This window comes from Oncorhynchus mykiss, chromosome 9 (genome assembly GCF_057628025.1).
Source record: "Oncorhynchus mykiss isolate SJ-2025 chromosome 9, ASM5762802v1, whole genome shotgun sequence".
Lineage (NCBI taxonomy): Eukaryota > Metazoa > Chordata > Actinopteri > Salmoniformes > Salmonidae > Oncorhynchus > Oncorhynchus mykiss.
The window spans coordinates 23715286-23721947 of NC_143030.1; the positions used below are offsets into that span (position 1 = coordinate 23715286).

The 6662-nt window shown below is 41.2% G+C and overlaps 1 pseudogene; it reads left to right on the top strand.

The window, feature by feature from the left end:
* Positions 1-4007: 4007 nt before the first annotated feature.
* LOC149980857 (uncharacterized) lies at positions 4008-5585 on the top strand (annotated as a pseudogene).
* The last annotated feature ends 1077 nt before the right edge of the window (positions 5586-6662 follow it).

Sequence of the window (6662 nt, forward strand, 5' to 3'; positions counted from 1 at the left end):
TACATAAGTGAATTGAAATGATAAAATCAAGCTAACAAATATACAAAAATATTACTTTTCACTTAATTTAAGCAGAAATCCGCAGGTCGTGGGCGACCCCATGCCGCCTCACTTCTTGTGTAATGTTTTTACTTTGAACTAAAACAAGGGAGTTGAGCCCTGAGCTGCCTTGGGCTGGCCTTCTGGGATAGGTGTGTCTTGGCATTAATCCCGCCCACTCGAATGACCCTGCTGCCCTGGAGCTGGCAAGGAAGTGAAAGTCACTTCCAACCTTATGTTACAGCCACCAGAAAAACAAACAGGTCAGACAAAGCCAACAAGCATCATTCTCAGTTCTTGGATCTAAATCAACTCATCCCCAAAAGAGAAAAAGAAGCAACCGAAAAGACTGCTCATGACCAATCCAGAAACCGGATAAATATCGGAATACATTTTGGAAGAGTGAAGCTCAAATGAATGCCGTTCTCATGGACTGGTAACGTTAGGTAAGTGTTTGGTTGTGTTTTTAGCCTAATAGCTACATTAACCGCTAATAGTGTGTTCAATTCTAGAGAACATGTCTACTTAGCTAGCTAACATTTTCTGTATTTAGACTATTTTGTACTCAAAGGCATCTAAGGATAGCATCATGTAGCTACACTGCATAAATCCCACAAAATGCCCAGTGCCTTTATTTCAACTAGCTAACTAAAGCTTGATATGCAGATTGTTGTTCAAATAGTTTGCTTCATTTGTAGATGACAATTTATTTTACCTTTATTTAACTAGGCAAGTCAGTTAAAGAACAAATTCTTATTTTCAATGACGGCCTAGGAACAGTGGCGAAGAACGACAGATTTGTACCTTGTCAGCTCGGGGGTTTGAACTTGCAACCTACCGGTTACTAGTCCAACACGCTAATCACTAGGCTACCCTGCCGCCCCAATGGTAGCTAGCTAGGTGGTTGACAAAATTTTTGGCCCAGGACCACCTCAAGAAATGTAATCTAACTATGCAATTCAGTACATTAACATCACACAAACATTTCTCAGGGAGACACTGGTGGACACTGATTTAGAGGGAACCTGAGGCTGTACAAGTTGTGGTTGCGCAAACCCCAACACTGAAAGAGAGAGAATGCATTTTTTGTTATGCTTTGTGTTTCAATTATTTTGTTGGTAATTGGCCAAAATATACTGAACAAATACAAACGCAACACGGAAAGTGTTGGTCCCATGTTTCATGAGCAGAAATAAAATATCCCCAAAATTGTCCATACACACAAAAGGTTTCTCAAATGTTTTGCATAAATTTGTTTACGTCCCTGTTTGTGAGCATTTCTTCTTTGTCAAGATAATCCATCCACGTGACAGGTGTGGCATATCAAGAAGCTGATTATCACAGGTGCACCTTGTTCTGTGGACAATAAAAGGCCACTCTAAAATGTACAGTTTTGTACCACAACAGTTTTGTCACACGTGCAATTGGCATGTTGACTGCAGGAATGTACACAAGACCGGTTGCCAGATACCTGAATGTTAATTTCTATACCATAAGCCACCTCCAATGTCATTTTAGAGCATTTGGCAGTATGTCCAACCAGCCTCACAACTGCAGACCACGTGTAAGCCAGCCCAGGACCTCTGCATCTGGCTTCTTCACCTGAGGGATTGTCTGAAACCAGCCACCAAACAAGCTGATGAAACTGAGGAGTATTTCTGTCTGTAATAAAGCCCTTTTGTGGGGAAAAATTGATTCTGATTGGCAGGGCCTGCCTCCAGGGGTGGGTGGGCATATGCCTTCCCAGTCATGTGAAATCCATAGATTAGGGTTTAATGAATTTATTTCAAATGACTGATTTCATTATAGGAACTGTAACTCAGTAAAATTGTTGCATGTTACATTCATATTTTTGTTCAGTATAGTTACACTACCGGTCAAAGTTTTAGAACACCTACTCATTGAAGGGTTTTAATTTATTTTTTACTATTTTCAACATTGTAGAAATACATCAAAACTACGAAATAATGTAAACAAAAAAGTGTTAAACAAATCAAAATATATTTGAGATTCTTTAAATAGCCACTCTTTGCACACTCTTGGAATTCTCTCAACCAGCTTCACCTGGAATGCTTTTCCAACAGTCTTGAATGAGTTCCCACATATGTTAAGCACTTGCTGGCTGCTTTTCCTTCACTCTGCGGTCTGACTCATCCCAAACCATCTCAATTTGGTTAATGTCGGGGGATTGTGGAGGCCAGGTCATCTGACGCAGCACTCCATCACTCTCCTTCTTGGTCAAATAGCCCTTACAGAGCCTGGGCTATTGGGTCATTGTCCTGTTGAAAAACAAATGATAGTCCCACTAAGCCCAAACCAGATGGGATGGTGTATCACTGCAGAATGTTATGTTTGCCATACTGATTAAGTGTGCCTTGAATTCCAAATAAATCACAGACAGTGTCACCAGCAAAGCACACCCACAACATAACACCACCTCCTCCATGCTTTACGGTGGGAAATAAACATGCAGAGATCATCCGTTCTCAGAATGACACTGCGGTTGGAACCAAAAATCTCCAATTTGGTTCTCCAAATTTCCACCGGTCTAATGTCCATTGCTTGTGTTTCTTGACCCAAGCAAGTCTCTTCTTACTATTGGTGTCCTTTAGTAGTGGTTTCTTTGCAGCAATTCGAACATGAAGGCCTGATTCACACAGTCTCCTCTGAACAGTTGATGTTGAGAAGTGTTACTTGAACTCTGAAGCATTTATTTTGGCTGCAATTTCTGAGGCTGGTAACTCCAATGAACTTATCCTCTGCAGCAGAAGTAACTCTGGGTCTTCCTTTCCTGTGGTGGTCCTCATGAGAGCCAGTTTCATCATAGCACTTGATGGTTTTTGCGACTGCACTTTTCTGTATTGACTGACCATGTCTTAAAGTAATGATGGACTGTCTTTTCTCTTTTCTTATTGGAGCTGTTCTCGCCATAATGTGGACTTGGTCTTTTACCAAATAGGGCTATCTTCTGTATACCCCACCTACCTTGTCACAAACCAGCACAGGTGTAATACATAATGCCTAACAAGGTGACACCAATCGATGCGCTTCACGTGCTAATGTGCTTATGTCTAACCTCAAAATATAAATGAAAAAACAACAAAGCCTGTAACACCTTCCCCCTTAAGACAACAAATATATCCTATAAATTTGTTTTTCAAAACTAACAGAAAATAACTTCCATCTCACAACATGATCAACTTAAATGTGTCGCTTTCTTCAATATGAACATGCTCTCTACTGGCTGTCAACAATTCAATGCCAGACAGAACAGTCACCTTTTTAGTCACTTTTTTGGCAAAAACCAATATATATATTTTGTATATATTGTTGGACTGTGGGCCATCAAGTCATAGGATGGTACATTAGAATGACAAATGTTACTGTACACTGGTTACAGCACAACACCACATCCTATGTATGTAAAGGACTGTTGTGACACTGACTTATTTGGTGGTAATGTCTTACCCCCCCATTTAGCTGTTGTCAACAGAAGATTGATGGTTGAATTCATAAACAGTGCATATGTTCTCACTTTAATTTACTCATAGTCCATGCATATTCTGTTATCAAAATCAAAGTTGATTGGATTTTGTTTATACAGAATACAGTGTGGTGTATACGGGAATATTACATTGCATTGTACCGTGTACTATTGAAGTAACAAATTGTTTGGACTACTTGCTGCATGTCAATGTAAATAGTCCGGGTGGCCATTTTGATTAATTGTTCAGCAGTCTTACGAACACACTGAGGTTAGCAGCTAACGTAGTTAGCAGGCTAAATATGTGGCCATTTCCGGCTTCACTCTTCTACCTTTTCAAAATGAATTTTTAATTTTCTCTCCTTTTTCTCTTTTTGGGTCAAGTTGATTCAAGAGCCGAGAATGGTGCTTGTTGGCTTCGTCTTCTCTGTTTGTAACATAAGGTTGCAAGTGACTTTCACCTCCTCTCCAGCTCTGGGGCAGCATGATCATTCAAGTAGGTGGGATTAGCTCAAAGATACACCTATCCCAGAAGGCCAGCCCATGGCAGCTCAGGGCTCAATTCCCTTGTTTTCGTTCAAAGTGAATACCCTACACATAGGGTCACCCACAAGCTGCGGATTCCTCCTTTAATGAGCTCTGCATCGGACAAAGGACTCAGTTACTTTTCTTGAGCAATATAAGTAATGTTCAATAATATAATGTCTGTCTGAACACTGAACTAGTCTAGGAACAACTGTTGTCCTGTCGCTATTGTCTTCATCATTGTTGCTTAATTAAGGTTGATGCTATTTTGGTCTGATGCCAAATATAATTACGATACTCTACAGTAGCAGAAGTACAAGCCTGAAGGTCAGCCATTTGTTTCCTTATGTTTTTTCCCTGGTGCAGTGAATATTGCTGGTAAACATGCATTTCCTGCGATTTGTTTTTGTTGCAGACTGTACTTATCTGCGAGTGTGCTGATACTGGTGCTTTCCTCAACCCCACTTGCAGATTGTCAGGAAGGACTCAAATCGGGCTTCCTGCTTTGTGCTCTGCAGAGAGGACGGCCAAACCTCATTTGATTAGAGGATGAAAAATATACATGTGGAGAATTTTAGGGAGCTCATTGCTCCTGGGGCTTAGCAACCGGCCTCATTATGAGCTCTTCACGAGGAGCCCAAGGACCAGACCAAAGGGAGAGCACAGTAGTCCTTCATGTACGGGTCCCAAATCACTCAACCAAAAAGGAAGCATGGGTGAATCATCAAGTTTTGCACATCAATCAGTATACTGACGTATTCTGGCTCGGGGGGGGGGGGGGGGGGACAAAGAGTATAACAGTTAACAACCCCATAGGGTTGTGCCTTCTACAGGGGCTTCACAACCTGGCTTGGGTATTATGTCAACCACTCATTGTGCAACCCTCCACGTGAATATACCAGAGGCGAACGCCTTTGTTTTTCAACAGCAGCCAGCAGCAGTAGCCTCTTTCTCCTCCTCAGCTAGGGTTATCACAGCAAGTGCCAATGGGTGCAGTTTCTAACATCTGCTATGGGAAACAAGCCCGGGCCCTATTGCCGGAACAATGCAGCCCCGTCAAAGTGAATCATGAGAGGGTTGTCTCCGTGGCGTTGCCTCCGTCGGGCCGAGGAGGTGACGTGCCCGAGAGCAGGGCAAGGCAAAGCCCCAACAGACTCAGCGGCTTTCTCATCTGCCATGTTGGCATGCGCCCTCTGACAGGTTTGGCGAGACCCTTCATGGTGTCAAATCAATACCGAGAGAGGAGTGGCACACCTGGCCACCAAACAGATTGGAAAGCGCCGGGAGGTGGGAGAAAAGAGACGCAGTCAGACAAGAGAGAGCCTTGAACTCTCCTTCAATTTCTCTTTCCCCTCCCCATTCATTCTCTCGTTTCTCCCTATCAACCTTGTTGGCAAACTCCACGCTCCTCTTTTACTCCACATTCCCCATTAGATGTTGTCGTTTTTTTGAAGTGGGGAGCGGCATCGGCGCCAACCGCTCGTTATTTTGCTTCTATTGTCAGCGAGATATGTTGGTGCTCTTTCGAGAGAAGTAGCTTTTTAGACAAAATTACATACAAGGTCACAAGCGCTGTTGAGACTTCAAGGATCACTTTAATGGGTGAAACGCCAGAAATGAGACAAACGGAATGTATAAAATGAGAGATTCTCTGGAAGATATAAGATGATTCAAGATAGTTGTACAGAAAGAAATGCTGTATATTATAAATAGTAACCCAACTGTGGCAGTCTCCATCCCCGTTAATCCTTTCAGATCTCACACGGTACTAACACTCCTCTGACTCACACATCGTAGAATCTGAGTGTATTTTTAGTTGAGTTTATAGCTTGTTTTGCACATAGTTTAAACTTTGAACTGCAAGATGTCATTTCCATACAAATAAATTCACAGGAAATACATATTGGATATCATCATGTCCCAGATCCGTACCTTTCACACTTCAAATGAGCCTCAAGCTAATTAAGTGACTAGCTTCAAAAGTATGAATAAATTAACTATCTAATCATCTGCAGTAGCATCTCATCTGTGTCTCTCTTGTTGGGTGTCGGTTCTCATCAGAGAAATATCTGAATTCATATGAAATATTGGAGCTCATGCACACCACTGAGAAGGAATTGAAAACATTGTCAGGGAAATACAAGTACTTGGTAGGAACGAGTCACATTTACTTGAAAGAAGTGTCACTATGTCTCCATTAGAATGTAAATGGAGGTGTTTATTTGATTTGGTTTGTATCTTTTTCTTACAGATTACCAATTTAATAAACAGGTGATTCTGTCTCTGGTTTGATGAAAAAAGATACATGAAGCAAAGTATTGTTGTACGCATTGAACCTGAATTGAATATCTGCCACACTTAATTGAATTGCCCCTTTAGCATATACCTTTTCTCTATAGGGTATCCTCAGCAAGAAGTGAAAATTGGAGGACACTAATAAAAACAAATCCATAAATAATTGAAATAGCAGTGGCTGTATAATACATATATTTTGCTCATATTTGTATTAAAAAAACCACTTAGACACTAATACATTCTCTTATTCGCTGAGATCTTCTGTGAAGTTGTGTGAATAATGAAGTTATGACCTTGGTCAAAAATGCTTTTCAATCAG